This window comes from Delphinus delphis, chromosome 12 (genome assembly GCF_949987515.2).
Source record: "Delphinus delphis chromosome 12, mDelDel1.2, whole genome shotgun sequence".
NCBI lineage: Eukaryota > Metazoa > Chordata > Mammalia > Artiodactyla > Delphinidae > Delphinus > Delphinus delphis.
In genome coordinates this window covers 51,815,165-51,832,136 of record NC_082694.2, presented here as the reverse complement: position 1 = coordinate 51,832,136, position 16,972 = coordinate 51,815,165, and positions in this window count along the sequence as shown.

The following is a 16,972-nucleotide window of genomic DNA, read 5'->3' as shown; positions in this document are numbered from 1 at the left end:
CTTGGCTTCTGGAATATTACCCTAGTATTTCTCCTACCTCTGTGGTAGTTTCTCTGCAGCCTCCTTGGCTGGCTCCTTCACCTATTGCCTAAAAGATGGCATGCCTCCAGGTTTAGGCCAAGGCTCTCTTCTCCTGTGAATTTTGACACCCTCTCTGGCACCCTCCCCACTCCCACAGCAGTGGCTCTGTGCTGATCACCCCCAAATATGGATGGTCCGAGGTAAAATCTCTTCTCAAATCCTGATCAGTGTTTCCAGCTGCTCAGGCCCACCCTAACATTTGTGGACTCGGCCAGGAGTACAAACGGAGGCTTATACAGCATAGGTTAGATGTGTTAACGTTATAAATCAAGCTAACAAACAAAATATGTTCTATCCTCCTACCCTGACAAATAAACTTTCATAATACCCCAAAGGCTGAGGTTAATTGTAGAACTTCAGATTTCCACACCAGATCATGAAGTGTGAGGAAGTCATCTTCTAACCCACAGCCCACCGTTTCTCCTCTCACCGTCAGCCCCAACATACACTACAAGGGGGCTGGCATCCACATGTGCACTCACTCTGGTCCTTGTAACCATGTCCATCAACAGCCCCCAAAATAGCTGCTTCTCGACCATCCCTCAGGGTCTAGGGGCGTGCACCCTATAGAGACAGTCTGCTCCCTGGAGAGTAGACCTGAGAAGGAAGCCAGAACAGGCACTGGAACCAGGCTCTGTGCTATCTGAGCAAGGAATTCTGTGACCCTGGGGACCTAGAGGAGTCTTGAGTAGGAGGGAGTATGGGCTCTGGGTAGGGAGGTCCCCTTGGCCCTGTATGGAGGTGTGCATCTGGAAGAGGGCCCTGTAAAGTGAGGCTAGGACACGGTCCTCTCTTGCAGTCCTGAAAATGTCTACTGGCAACTCCTCCTGGAGGACCTCAGGCCCTAAAACATCACATCAAACACTGAACCCATCATCCTTTCACCCAGATCTGCTTTCCTTTACTCTGGCCTCATTGAAAAGTGCCTCCCTCCACCCTGTCACCTAAGCCACACTACTTGCAGGTACCTGTGTCCTTGCTCATGCCACTCCCTCTGCCTGGAACGTCCTTCTTCCCTTTCCCACTGCTTGCTGCACATTCACTTATACTTGGCCCAAGCGTCGTATCCCCTGTAATGTCTTCCTAACCCCACCAGCCCTCTCTTCTTGGTCCAAAGAGAAAGAACCACTCTCTCTCAAAAATATCCTTATAACACTTCATGGTACTATTTCCTTACAGGTTAGTTGCCCCAACTGGACTGAGTTCCTTCAGGGACTTTAACTATCTTTGTACCCTCACCACATTGCATGGTACTGGGACATAGTTGATGCTCAGTAAATTTGTTGAATGACTAGGTGGATGACAGACAAAGATATTATTGTTTTGTACATGCTTTTTTCACGTGGCTTTACTAACACTCAGAAGATTTTTATGAAGTGTGAGTTGTCTTATGAATACCGAAATCTTTTTTATCAGAGAAAGTAACCAGAGGATAATTCTGACCTTCTTATGTAAGTTAAATCAAATTGAAAGTGCTAAATATGTTCTTAGTCAAATGTAATTTTCATCTTCCTTGGAATTTTTTGGATGTCATTATACAATAGTTGTTTATACAATTTTTGGATTGTATTTTTTTTTTTTTTTTTTTTGCGGTACGCGGGCCTCTCACTGTTGTGGCCTCTCCCGTTGCGGAGCACAGGCTCTGGACGCGCAGGCTCAGCGGCCATGGCTCACGGGCCCAGCCGCTCCGCGGCATGTGGGATCTTCCCGGACCGGGGCACGAACCCGTGTTCCCTGCATCGGCAGGCGGACTCTCAACCACTGCGCCACCAGGGAAGCCCTGAATTGTATTTTTTTCTCACCTTATTTAGAGAATTTATGGTTTAGACTATATTAGCTTGATGAAATTAAGAATTAAAGCAATTAATCACCACGTAATTAAGCTAAAAAAGTTGTGCTTTCAACTTCGAATGGTTTCACAGAAAAGAAGTAATTGATGTGGTTCACATTGTGTTGGCAGTGTGGGAGCCTCCATGGATGTGTGAATTCTCTACAATGGTACCTCAAATTTTAATTTCATTTTTTTCATGCTAGCTTGGTTTTTTATTATCCTTTGTTTGGTTTACCAGGTAAAAATCAAGATTCCCATTCTCAAGACCGGGAAGTTGGCATTGTTGGGGATCCTGTCTTCCTTTCTCATTGTTTTCCATTCCCCATCTGACTAGCCAATATTTCTAGGTTCTGCTCATGGAACTTGGAGCAAACCTTTGTCTGCTTTGAAAAAAGATTTTTCAATATTCTAAACTAAACTTGGTGAGATGTTTTCCCTAAGTGACTCCCTTCTGCCTGAGAAAAACGGAGTCACACAGGGAAAACATCTCCTTTATCTTACTGCCACATTCTCATGTTCACTGGGTCCAAAGTAAAGTAAGTCACAGCCCCTGCCATTCATGTGGAGGCTGGGGAAGACATAGATGTACCCCTATTACAATAACAGGATTGATCAGGAATAAAAGAGCTTCTGTTTTTCCAGATGTAAGCTTTTTTGCTAACTGCCAAATATTTCCTCAGAAATTTGCTTCTCAATTTATTTTTTAAACTTTGGACAGAAAAGTTGAAAGAATAATACAATAAACCATTCATATACGGTATACCCACTTAGATTCAACAATGGCTAACATTTGCCATACTTGCTTTCTCCTTCTCAGTCTCTGTCTCCCTACACACGCATGCATGCACGCGTGCACATGTGCATACACACACACACACACACAAATGTGCAATTTTTTGGATGAACCATTTGAAAGTAAGTTATGGACATTATACTTCAGCTCTAACTTTCAGCATATTTCTCCTAAGGATACTCTCCTACAAAACCACAACACCATTACCACATTTTTTAAAAATTCCTTAATTTTATCTTTGATCCAGTCTATGCTTGAATTTCCCTAATTGTCCCTAAAATGTTTTTTATAGCTGTTTTATTTTTCCTGACTAGATCTGACAAAGATTGCACTTTGCAAGCTCATGTCTCTTTAGTCTCTTTTAATTCTTTTAATCTAGATCAGTTTCCCCACCTTTGTTTGCTCATGACATTGATATTTTGAAGAATCCCTTACGGTTTTCTTTCACAATGTCCACACTCTAGATTAGTCTGATTGTTTCCTTCTAGTGTCATTTAACTTGTTCCTCTAAAGGCTTCACAGTTTCAGGATGAAGACTTCTGGCAAAAATACTTCACAGGTAATGGTGTGTATTTCATGCTGCACCATCTCAAGAGCACATGATAGCCATTGTTCCACTCTCAGTGATTACAAATTTGATCACTTAGTTAAGATGTCATCTAAAGAAGATGTGGTACACATATAAAATGGAATATTACTCAGCCATAAAAAGGAACGAAATTGGGTCATTTGTTGAGATGTGGATGGATCTAGAGAGTGTCATACAGAGTGAAGGAAGTCAGAAAGAGAAAAACAAATATCATATATTAACGCATATATGTGGAACCTAGAAAAATGGTACAGATGTACCGGTTTGCAGGGCAGAAATTGAGACACAGATGTCGAGAACAAACGTATGGACACCAAGGCGGGGGGGAGCAGCAGGGGTGGGGTGGGGATGGTGGTGTGATGAATTGGGTGATTGGGATTGACATGTATACACACATGTATAAAACTGATGACTAATAAGAACCTGCTGTATAAAAAAATAAATAAAACTAAATTAAAAAAAAGGTATCTACCAGACCTCATCGTTGTAAGGGGACATTTTCCATTTTTAATCAGTAAGTAATCTGTGGGACAATACTCTGCCACCATGTAAATATCCTGTTTCCCAACAGCTCTTCACCTAGTGATTTTATCACCCATTGATGGTCCTTGCTTAATGCTTTACAACATTGCAGGTTGTAAAACGGTTTTTCTAATTCTTTGACCCCTTTGATATGTATTAGCTGGCATTCTTTTTGTAAAGAAGTACTTTCCTCTCCCCTTCTTTCCTTTTCTGAGTATTCCTATTAACTGGTGTATTTTTTTAAAAATTGAGTGTAAATGTTATCAATTACATGCATTTTACTTTTTTGTCCTCAAGTTGTCCCAAATTTGGCCAGCATGCACTGTTCATGCCAGCTCCTGTGTCCTTTTGACACATCTCCATCAGTTTTTGAGTAGTTTCTTGCTTTCTGGCACAAAATGTTCCAGGTTTATCTTGTACTTTCTCTGCTCAGAACTGGAATCAGCCATTTTATTCAAGGATCCTCAGAGATTCTAAACGCATCCTTTTTTGTTTTTCATTCCAAACTTTCTAAAAGTCATCATTCTGTATTTGTTGCACTCAGCCAATCAATAAACACTTCAATGGCGCTCCCTAGGTCCTCAGAAGTTTTCCTCCTCAGTTCAGCCCTTATCCTGGACCCTTGTTCTCAGTGCTGTCTCTGTACAGCTTTTAGCATCTCCTTCAGTCCTCTCCCGAGGTGTCTTATCAGTGGGTGTCAAAAGTGAGCATTGAGTCAAACTGGAAAATGGATAATCTCACAAATGCCATCGGGAAGCTGCAGATGAAAGCTTAAACAAGCAGGGCCTGGGCAAGAGAAAAGCACAGACCGTCAACCAGCAGGATGCAGCAGCAGCTGCCCTTGACAGAGAGGCCACATCTTCCAGCAGCCCCTGCTCTCATCCTCACACCTGTTTGCTTCCAAGAAGACCGAGAGGCCTGGGGGAGAGCAGAAGCTCTGCTTTAATCTCAGAGTTCAATGCTTGGGGTAGGGTGACCTCAAGATCAGGAGAGAAAAAGGAAGGCAGCTACTGCCCTGGGTCCCCAAAGGTCACTCCAATATTCATATGAACCCGTAAGACTATCATTTTGGCTATTTGTATAGAAAACTCCTTTGTTTCTTTTTCTCTTGTGTTCATGTTTAAGTTTCTGTATTTGAAAATATTCTATCTGAACTTCCTATATTTTTAGTATCAATAGTAAATAAAACTAGAGTACTCGTATGTACCAGTGATTCCTAGTTATCTTCAACTTATTAAAACTCTTAGCTGTGGATCCAAGGTCTCCTTCAGCTGTGCTTTTCTGTGGCATTATCTTCCAGCAAGCCCTGCATTATGCTTTCCTTGCCCCAGGAAGTGCCTCCTGGCTATTCCCTCTTCTGCCTTTGAGTCGTTTGACATCATATAGAGGGCGTACCACTGCACAGGGACTCTGGAGGTAGGGATTTATATCGAAGTCACCACAAACCAGCTCTGTGATCTCGGGGTAAGTTCATAACCTCTCTGGACCTCAGACTGCAAACAGTCATGTAATCTTTTGATTCTAAGGTTCCTTTTAGTAAGGGCAGGGGGGGGCAAAGGAGAGGGAGAGAGACACCCTAGAAATCATTTTTCTCAAATTATACATTGTTTGAGTGAGAAGTGATTTCAGAGGTCATTTAATGTAACTTTCTAATGAGGAAATTAAAGCCCTAAAAATGAGGTGATTTGCCCAAGGTCCTGCTTCTAGTTGAAGGAAGAGCCAGGTCTAAAACCCAGTCTCCCTGATTCCCAATCTAGTCCCTTATATACTATACACGGCTGGCTCCCATCTCCATCCTCTTTAAAATTCTGCTAACCCTCTAATCCAGCCATAGTAACTCCTATCTCCCACCCTCCTCACCTTTCTGTCTGTGTTTTTGTCCCTTCTGATTATAACAGTAGCTAATATTTTTCAAACACTATATTCTCGGTTCTGTGCTAAGCATTTTACAGTGTATCACTTTTTTTTTTTTTTTTTTTTGCAGTATGCGGGCCTCTCACTGTTGTGGCCTCTCCCGTTGCGGAGCACAGGCTCCAGACGCGCAGGCTCAGCGGCCATGGCTCACGGGCCCAGCCGCTCCGCGGCACGTGGGATCTTCCCGGACCGGGGCACGAACCCGTGTCCCCTGCATCGGCAGGCGGACTCCCAACCACTGCGCCACCAGGGAAGCCCTACAGTGTATCACTTTTAATCCTCATGGCAAACTTGCAGGGTCAGTTCTACAATCATCCAAGTTTATAGATGGAATAGCTGAAGCTTAAAGGATTTACATAATTTTCCCAGTCACACAAGCTGGTAGATCTCAGAATTAGATTTCTAACTCATCTCTATCTGGCCTCCAGATCTATTCACAGCACTTTTCTGTCTGTGAATACAGTGTTCAGTCATTCATCCATTCATTATCCGGGTTCTTACTAAGTACCTACTAGTGCCCAGCACTGTTCTGGGCACTATGTGAAATAAGAAATGGAAGACCCTGTTCTAACTGGAGATACAAAATCTATAAACATAAACAACTAGAATACAATTCAAGGCAACGCACATTTTATAGGAATTCCAAGTAGTTCTTTTTGATGTCAATATCCTAAAAACTTTCTGAAGGCAGGATTTCAGTCTATGGTTTCTAGAATACAGTGGGCTCCAAATGGATAAAAGGAATAATCTCTTGTCAGACAGAAAATAGAGGCTGGGGCTGAAAAAGCAGGTTTACTGCTAAGAGTCAAACCTAAGTCCTGCGTTCATATGGAATTTGCAGATCCTCTAAAATTGTGTCAAGAAACTATCAGCAACAAGAAAAGTTGAGTATCTACTATATGCTACGTACAATCATGGGCACCTGTAAGACAAAAGGACAAGGAAGACAATGGGAACGCTCAGACCAATCAGAGGTAAAGCCAGACTGGGGTGCACGTAGTGCCTTATCGCTGATGTGATCAGAAGGGGCTTTAGGATTACCTAAGCATCTTGGAGAAAGAGAGTTATCGTCCAGGGAGAAGTGGAAAATGACAAACTTAGTATTTGGGGGGTTTAAGAAGAGGAGAGGAAGTGTGGGGTTTGAAGTGAGGACTCAGTAAGCCAGGAAGTCCTCCAGCCTTCTCACCACCCTCTACATCCAGGGGGAGGCTCCCTTAAGATGGGAATTTGATTGGCTTTCATGGCACTCATCTGTACTGACTCACTCCTAGGTCGCCACGCATTTATGTATGAATAGTTTAACTATCTGTATTCCTTTGCTAGACTTTGGAATTATTGAGTCAACTTAAAATCTTAAAGTCAATACATTTAAAATCAGTTTGGCCTGTGGCCCGATGTAGTGTGATCTGAGACACCCAAGTCTCTTCACTGGAGACTGCGTTAAAGTTGTTGAATTATGGAATGAACATGCTACTGTCACTAACAATGGAATCATTTCTTCCAAAACTGATGTTGGGTGATGACTTCCTCTCCACTGGAACTTTGTATCCTTCAATCTGGAGTTTTATGATGTACTAAAATAGCAACAGCAGCAACAAATGGAGTTTCCTGGAGAGAGGTAGAACCTTCCCTCTTTAGGCAATTAGCTTTTCTAGCCCTTTAGACAATAGCTTTAATACATTAAAATATGCCAACTGGCCTCCAGAAAAAGAAAATGAATGGCCTCCCAAGGTCCTCCCCAGACTCAGCATTCTGAGATACTGTACTTCATGTAGATACTAATTCCCCTTTCAGTGTTTTCATTAGTCTAGTAGGGCTGTGAAAGTTACAATCCCTTTGTGAAAAGATTGAAATTGAACAGGTTTTTACAATATGGCTCGCTTCTGGAGGGCCATCCTCCCAGAGGCTCCAGCTCTCCTGACAGGCTGCCTCTCTCTACAAGGGTCCACTCTATGTAACTTTCTGAAGTGCACATGCAAACATTTCCCCTGACTTTGAGGTCAGCATGTTGGTAATTCTGTGGTATGCAATGATCTAATACCCAGGGAGTCTGTTACCATGCGACCAAAGCTGAGGTCAATTATGATTCCCCATCAGTGACCCAGAGCAGCTCTCATGCCTTTCACTGCAGTCTATTTCGAAGAGCAGACACTTTAACATTTTTAAAGGGAACCAGAATTATCATTCAGATGATTAACTGCCACACAGACAGACATTCTCTTATGATTCACTGAAGTGCAGGTCTTAAGAGGTTATGCATTCCATCCCAGTGTATTAAAGAGAGTGAAGACAAATAGATCAGAGCAAATCAAACGTTGCACATCAGAGATGCCAAGCTCAACAGAATAATCTTCTAATGTTAATATATGGGCTATATGACCCCACTGGGCAAAAACATGTTTTATTCAGGAAGACAACAAATCAAGTAATCTCTCTATAGAAAGCCACTTACAGGTCATTTGGAAATTGAATCCATAATCTTTCATAAAGCCTGTTTATACCAACGATGATGGAGTCTCAAATAAATAAAACTGAAAGCAATCATAAATTAGCTTCCTAGCATTTATGTGTTTATTACATTGTAATCATTCAAACCCACTGAAGTCAAATTTGTTTTGCCCGTTTCCTAAATTCAATCCAGTGAGCTCCTTGTCCTTACACAAAACCAATTCATATTGTCAAGTAAGTGACAGCAAGAAAAATTAATATTATGCTGGCTTATACCATCCAAAGGGATTTTACTAAGTGTTAGTAATAATACAAGCTTTTACCATCCAGAAATCTATTATTTAGATGTAAATTCTAGCCACATGCTCTGACACCCTTAAAATGGCAATGAAATAAAAGTTGACCCGGGGGAATATGTCATACCCAACATGTGAAAAAGATCCCTAGGGCCTTATTCAGGAAATAAAGAGCTGTGCTAGAATTTTATTGAAAAAAACCGTGATGACAAAGCCCTTTCCATTTCAAAATCACAGTTCATCAACATCATTGAATCAATGGCTGGAAATGAATGGAGAGGGTCTCATTTTGCTCTCTGCTTGGTGCCCAGCTTTGGGTAATGCATTCATATCACCAGCTACAAATCAGGTCAGGAGACTGCTCAGAAAATTCCCTAGGATGACAGGGTCCCTGCTCGTCAGAGGCCCAAGCCGGGCTGAAGCTTCCCTGCTGCTGCTGGCTGTAGACCTACTTCTCACTGATCCACTGTCAGTCTCTGGAATGCCGGCTTCCCCCAGAAAATCCAAAATGCCTTCCTTTCTAGGAGCTCAAACACAGGCAGTCTTCCTTGGCATTGAGGCTGCGAAGGCCTCAAAACATTGATTCCTCCTAAGTCAGCCTTGTTAAGGTATTTCTCTTAACTAGGATTTTCGGATAGAGGTTGCTATCTGAAATTAGACAAAGGAGACCTGGGGCTGCACAAGGCAGGTCTGAGACAGGCTCTCTAGAAGCCAGGCACCTTACTCAGTCCACTCCGCCTGGTTTGCAGATGAGGGAAGGGAGGGATGATGATTCCTTGAGGGGGGTGGGGGGAATGTGGGAGGAAAGGTAATCAGTGCACGTGAACTGCTGAGAGCTGCCTAGAGCCAAGAAAGGAGCATTCTCCCCTTCCCAATCACAGGGCAAATATTTACCGAGCTGGACTCCGTGCGCGCGTAGCACTGCCGGCAGCTGGGGAAGGGCCTCGCAGGCCTCAGGTTAGGGCTTCGGAGGGCTCCTGTTTCACCTAGCTAGCCCGGCTGGGGAACGGAAGAAAGGATCTCAGAGGCAGGAAGACCTGGTTTGAATGCTCTGGCACCATGTAACTGTGGTTGCCTTTGCTTGAATCACTGACTCTCTGAGCTTCCGTTTCCTCATTGCACAGCGAAGGCTAAGAGCGTCTTTGCTGCGGGGTGACTGTGAGACTGAGTCAGTGGCTGTCAGTTGCCTGGCACCGCAGAAACCCGTTTTCCATCATCCTGCCCTCACTGTCCCCACCCTTCCCGGACTCTGTATTGGACAGGACAGAGTTCTGCATCCAGCAATGTAGCCCTTTGTCACTTGCCTTCCTGGGGCTTATCTTATTTCCATGGCAAAGTTGCAAGGTCCTTGAGAGCAGGAGTTGCATCGTGCCCAGCTCTGCACGTCCCCCAGGACCAGCCCCAGCTTCACTGTGGGTTTCTGAATCACACGCAGACTGTCTGCTCAGAAACAGAGGAGAATGAAGCCATCCATCTCTCCCCCCTCTCTCTCTCTCCTCTGCTGCAGTCAGGCCTGCCGCCAGAAAAAGCCCAGTATCTCCCTTCATCGTTTCCCGCAGCCTCCACGAGCTTGAACAGTGGCGGAGGGGTTGAGACAAGGAGCCGCTTCAGACCATGGCTGCTACTCGAGAGCCCCCTCCAGCCTGCTGAGCTGCACCCCTCCTAGGTTCCCTGTGGAGTCCTATGGGAGATGAGGGAAGGGAGAGGCGCCACGTATGGAGGGGTTCAGAGAGAGAGAGTTTCCTGCCCCTCCTCCGTCTGTGCCCTCCCCCACCATCAAATCAAGACGGTGTCCCCACATTCACAGCACCCTTCTTCCTTATGGGTAAAATCAGGGGAACGAACTCCCTTTCCTGAGCGCTAGCGGCCCAGGCCCTACGCGTGACGATTTACAGAGGTTAGTTTAGTTCATCCTCAGAACATGAGGAAACAGGGTAAATCTGACTGGCCCCATTTTACAAATGAGGAAACTGAGGCTAAGAGAGGCTAAGTGCCTCCCCCAAGTCACAGCCAGAAAGTGACTGAGCTGGGATTTGAGGGCCCCAGGCTGTCTGACCCCCTCAGCTGCAGCAGACTGCCTGCTAGCAGGTGGCAGGAGGGAGCTGACTCATGGCTTCGGATTCGTCCAGTTCTCTTTTCTGCATTAGCGTTGTTACTTCAGCCTGATGAACAGATATTGCAGTATGCACCTCTCACTTTGCAAAACAGCTACACGAGGCTGCTTGCCTGCAAGCCCAAAGAGTCACGGCATTTCCAGCTAACAGCCTGACAGAGCGCTTGTGGGTAAGTTAAAAGAGACTGAGCGCTTAGAGATCATCTAAATCAGGGATCTTCAGCTGGAGATCAAGGGTGGACCTCAGGGGAACCTGTAAAGCCCTGAATTTGTGTATACAAACATTCTTCTAGGGCAAGGGTGCAGAACTTTCATCAGATTCTCAAAGAGGTTTTAAGCCCCAAAGGGTTAAGAACTGTGCACGGCCTGGCCAACCAGACCTCACATTCCCAGGCTCCTGTCTTTGATCCATGAGGCAGCACAACTTGTGATGGAGAAAACCCAGAGCTAAACACCAGAAGCAGAATCTGAGCTCTGAATCTTCTGGCAAACATTTTAAAGACTCATGAATTATTAAAATGGTTAATTAAGTCAACCTTCACCAGAGAATATTTGCTTTTCCCTCTCATCATCGAGCTCCCTGTGAAGTTCGAGTTCGCTGCATCTTAAGCACAGGGTCAGTTCCCTTTGTTCGTTCCTCGCTGGTCTAGGAAGAACGTGGAGTGGCCTGCTGCGCTGGACAGTCGCAGCCTGCTGTAAGCACCTCAGGGCACACAGCTGGGAGGCTCTGAACCCATTTCCTCTCCTTTGCCTGACACGATTCAGGGTTGGTGCAGCCAACCTCCCACATTAACCCCACACCTTCCGTTCTGTCAGGCCTCTCACTCAGTGAGCCACCTCAGCCGTGCCTATTCCCACATCTTCCCCTCTTACCAGGATGGTCCTGCCCTTGGAATGCTGTGAGTGAGCGGCCTTGAACCAAAATATGCAACAGTCATCGAGTCAGCATAAGTTCTGAGGTTGCGCTGGCTTCCCTACATTTTGTTTTGTTTTTTATAAATTTATTTATTTTTGGCCGCGTGGGATCTTCGTTGCTGCGCGCGGGCTTTCTCTAGTTGTGGCGAGCGGGGGCTGCTCTTCGTTGTGGTACACGGGCTTCTCATTGCAGTGCCTTCTCTTGTTGTGGAGCACGGCCTCTAGGCGCGTGGGCTTCAGTAGTGGTGGTTCGTGGGCTCTAGAGAACAGGCTCAGTAGTTGTGGCGCACGGGCTTAGCTGCTCCGTGGCATGTGAGATCTTCCCGGTGGCTTCCCTACATTTTGGAACACATTGACCAGGTATCTTCCTTCCTCTCCTCCATACCTAAATCCTACTTTCAGGACCACTCTCTAATTCCACATCCTTGCTGAAACCTTCTTGCTATTTCATCTATGTCAATTTCATCTATTTCCAACTAGATTAAAAATCCCTTGAGAGCAGGAACATATTTTCTTCTACTCATGTTTTTACTAACAGGTTTTATACCAAGCTAGATACTGTATAAAAACTCTATTCATCAAGAAGTTGGCTTCTTCCCATCTCCACAGTCTCTGAGGTTGACCACTTGCCAGCCAGGTCCATTGTAAAATGAAAATACAGGGCCCTGGCCAGGGGTGAGGAAATCAATCTCCCCCTTCCCATAGGCCCACTGCCCCAACCCACAGTCAACAGGTGATGCCCTGAGAGATTGCAGCCTCCATGCTGGCTGCACTCAGTACATAGATCAGAGGCTGCCCGCTGCGGCATTGCCAGCCCAGGGCAGAGATTGCTGCCACCTCGCCCTGCCATGAGATGCCACGAGCACACACCCCACCTGGACCCTCCCCACACCTGTACCCAGACCCCTGCCAGGAACAGAAGGCAATAGTGGCACGCAGGCCTCCCCCAACCGATGCAACCTGGTCATCACTCCGGGTGGAGGGTGGCAGTGATCACAAGGCAGGGACGGGGAAGGGGAGGCCAGGTGAGGCTCAGGTTGCCAGGGGATAGGGAGCAGATAGTCAAAAATCCATCCCAGGGAGGCAGGAAGGCTAGGAAGACAGGACTGCAGGAGGGTAAAGGCTACCAGTCCCTGGGCACATGCTCCATTGTCCCATTCACTTACAGAAACAAAATCAAAGATAAAATTGCTAACAATTTCAAGACAGTGAACGGTGAGCCTTAACCACCAAGTGTGGGGTCCCTTTTGAGTGTGCAGCCCTGTGTAACTGCACTGGAGGCACACCTATGAAGCCAGCCTGCGGTTTCCTGAAATCTCTGCCATAACTCTACCTATAAAAATACAGAGGAACAATGGGTAATTCACTTAGGGATACAAAAAGTTACCCTAACAGCTATGGATACCCCCAGTTACTACCTCTCCTGTCGTGTATGGATAGGAGGATTCATGACTTGGAAATATATCTGTAGGGGGATGAGTAAAATTGGCCAATAAGGCACTCATTTAATATTTAGCAAACAGATACACAGCTTTGGTGGAAAATTCTGGGGTATTTTTAATAATAAAAAAAAAAAGAAGTTGATTTAGCCATGACTTGCCTCCCCTTTCCCCACTGAAGTCATTCCCCTTCTTATCTTCCACAAAATTCAATAATTTTAATGATTATCAATCAGAACAGAAATGGTTAAAACAAATTTTACTCAATTCCTATTAGGCCTCAACAAGATTAATGCAGTGTCACTGGTTTTAAACCCAGTATTAACCACCGCAAGCTGTACACTATTTTTCTCTCCCTCACATCTTTAATTCATGACTGTAGCTGAATCTTTACCCTAAGAAGATTTTTAAAAGGTTGATTGATCCAACTGGCATTGGCCTGGATTGGATCCCATGATGGATAACGCATTTTTTAAAGCAAATAGTCCCTTTTCTCAATAACTGAAGTCTTTTTAAATTTATTTCTTTATTATTTATTTGGCTGCGTTGGGTCTTTGTTGCGTGGGCTTTCTCTAGTTGTGGCGAGCAGGGGCTACTCTTTGTTGCAGTGTGCAGGCTTCTCGTTGCAGCACGCAGGCTTCTCATCACGATGGCTTCTCTTGTTGCAGAGCATGGGTTCTAGGGTGCGTGGGCTTCAGTAGTTGTGGTGCGCAGGCTCAGTAGTTGTGGCGCACGGGCTTAGTTGCTCTGTGGCATGTGGGATCTTCCCGGACCAGGGCTCGAACTCCTGTCCTCTGCATCGACAGGAGGATTCTTAACCACTGCACCACCAGGGAAGTCCCAATAACTGAAGTCTTGATAGAGTGAGGTTGCCATCAAGAACTGAATTTCTGAGCTGGGCTGGGACAGGGCCTGCTGCCTGTTTGCACCAATGACATCTGAATTTCTCTTTTTCCTTTCAAGCATCCTGAGATTTTGGCTGGCTGTGTGTGCCTCATCCAGCACCCAGCTGCTGGGTTAACATCTGTGAGCTGCTAATTAGCTGGGGAGTTTTGTAGCCCACAGAGTGAACTGTGATGCCCAATAATTGTAACAGAACAAGGTCTCAGAATGGAAATGAGCTGCTGGGATGCCGGACAGTTTTGCATAGTGGTGTCTGAAATCTGGGAAAAATTTCCTCTGTAGTTGCTAGTTCCTACTCATTTGCAAGTGTTTCCAGGGACAGAGAGGTTTTATTTATCTCTTGGTGTCTACTACATAGTTAGCATCCAGTAAGTGCTTATTGAATTGACACAGCCCAGCCCTCTCTCTTTTCTCCATTTCGCCTCCAAATTCTTCCCCTGGGAACTAGTATTAGTACCATTGGTCACATCCTTGCTGGAGATTTTCTCACTAAGAAAATCTTATCAATTGCTTCAAGGGTCAGGTGAAGAAGCACCGGCACTTTTTTTTTTTTTTTTTTGCGGTACGCGGGCCTCTCACTGTTGTGGCCTCTCCCGTTGCGGAGCACAGGCTCCGGACACGCAGGCTCAGCGGTCATGGCTCACGGGCCCAGCTGCTCCGCGGCATGTGGGATCCTCCCGGACCGGGGCACGAACCCGTGTCCCCTGCAACGGCAGGCGGACTCTCAACCACTGCGCCACCAGGGAAGCCCGTACTGGCACTTTTAACACACTTTCCAGGCCAGTAAGAGTCTGCTGGATTTCTTCCTTTCTAGGTTTCCATACCACAGAGGTGATTCCTGATCCTAGGGGTCCCTGGAGAAATGGCAGGTGATCCCTTTCCTCACTGGCTCAGGAGATCACTACTAGGATCCACTGACCTTTTGTCTGTGGGTTGTTTCTCTAAGCTGAGGCAAAGAATCAAATTATAGACCCAAATCCCCATTAAGCCAATATTCATTTTCCCTGGGCTTTTACGGAAAGTAGTAATAAATCTTGCTTTGTAAGGCCTTTGCCTCCTTATCCAGTCCCTCAGCTAATAAGATCAAGACTATTCCTGGAATTAGATTAATTTGACTCTCCTCTTTCTAGAAGTTTCGGAGCTCTCACTGACCTTTCTTGCAGAAGCACAAGCTGTCTTGTTTTTTTTCTTCCCGGTGGCCTATGAATACCTTGTCATTTAAAGAGCAAAAGTAAAAAGGAGAAAGATAAAGGCAGGAAAACTGGGAGTCAGCTTCCACTAACTAGTTATATGGTCCCAAACTCTCTCAGAGCCTCAGTTTCCTTTCTGTAAAATTCAGGACTCAGATGAAAAAGCTATCTTTAAAGGTTCCTTTTGACACTCAAAATCTAGACAGCTCAGAGGGTTGAAGCCTTCATAAATAGACTATAATTCTCTAGGCCTAAGGAAATTGTTTTCTTTGTAATGAGAACAATTTTTTTCTCTTGTTTTCTTTCTTTCTTTAAGTTCAGATGATTTCTTTCTAAACCACAGGATTCATTTTCTGAAATTGCTGTTTCTTCCTTCAAAAGCGTCAGTAGTCCTCAGACTTGTCAGCCAGCTCCATCGCTTTTATGTGAGGTCTGTGAAATAAGGGAGCGTTTTAGAGCAGAATGTGAATGAGCAGTGACAGGGCACAGGTGTGGCTGAAGAACCCCCAAGGAGGCCAAGTCAGCCCCCCTTCCATCATCTCCTAACATCCAGAACCCTGTCCAGAGTCTGAGTGAATAAAATGCTGTTTGTCAATGATGTCAATAATGATTCTTCCAGTGACTAATATGTGCATTAAAATATTGATCCCTCATATTTAGAACCCCAACAATCATGCTGGCCTTAGTTTTTATTTTTTTTAACATCTTTATTGGAGTATAATTGCTTTACAAAGGTGTGTTAGTTTCTGCTGTATAACAAAGTGAATCAGCTACATGTATACGTACATCCCCATATCTCCTCCCTCCTGCGTCTCCCTCCCACCCTCCCTATCCCACCCCTCTAGGTGGTCACAAAGCACCGAGCTGACCTCCCTGTGCTATGTTGGCCTTAGTTTTTACAATCAGAGCAAGCTGTCTTACTGAGATTTAAGGACAACATTTCCATGGAAGGAGATCATGTCAGAAGACTCCAGAGATTAAGAACATGGACTCTGCAGCGGTCAGGATAAGTTCAAGTTCTGATCCCACCATTTATTAGCTGTGTAAGTTTTAAATTCCCTAAGTTTCTACATCCTCATATGTAAAATGGAGACAATAAATAATACCTACTTCACAGGGTAGGACAAGAAGTAATTGAAATAAATTGTGGAAAGAGCCTAGGAAAGTGTCTGGCACATAGTAGATGCTCAATAGATTCAGTTATTATTAATACTGCATTAATAATACATACGTACAATGTCCCTTGTTTGCCCTAATCTAGAGAAGCAACTGTGGCCTTGGGCATCACATACCTTTCTGGACTTATCTTGGGTCCCTGAAGCAAAGATAAAGTGGGAGAAAATGCTTTTCTATTTCAATCATTGAAAGTAATGGTAAATTTCTTTAAAATACCTAAGATTATGGTTTAATGTAAAAATAGCTTTCTTCAAAGAGACAGAGAATAAAGAATTTAAGCAACTAAAATAATTAAGAAGTGCTTAAAAGAGAAAGAATGATTTGGGCCCTCCATTGATGACATGGGTGTGTTTCAACTCTCACCCTTGGTTGGGGTCGATGCTCTAGTTCTAGCCAATTAGAGAGGTAGTGAACCAGAGAAGAAGGGAGAGAATAAGGACTCTCATGGGCTGTGGCACCATATGGCCTAAAATAGTCCGGAACTCAGTAACGCTTGTTTGACTGAAAGCATCTATTCTTCTGTCATCCACACTCCCTGGAAATCAGATGGTGTTATAAACCTGGAGGGCCAAGGCCGATGAAACACAGTGACTCGTGCTAAATGGGGATGATGCCCTGACGAAACAGCAGTCTTAGTTTTTACTTTAGAATACAGATTCATGTTTGAGACTATGTTCACATATTCCCTTGGGTCAGGGGTGGCCCAAAAAGTCCCAAAGAATTTGTGTTCAGGTTTGTATCTGCCCTAGCTCCTAATGAAAG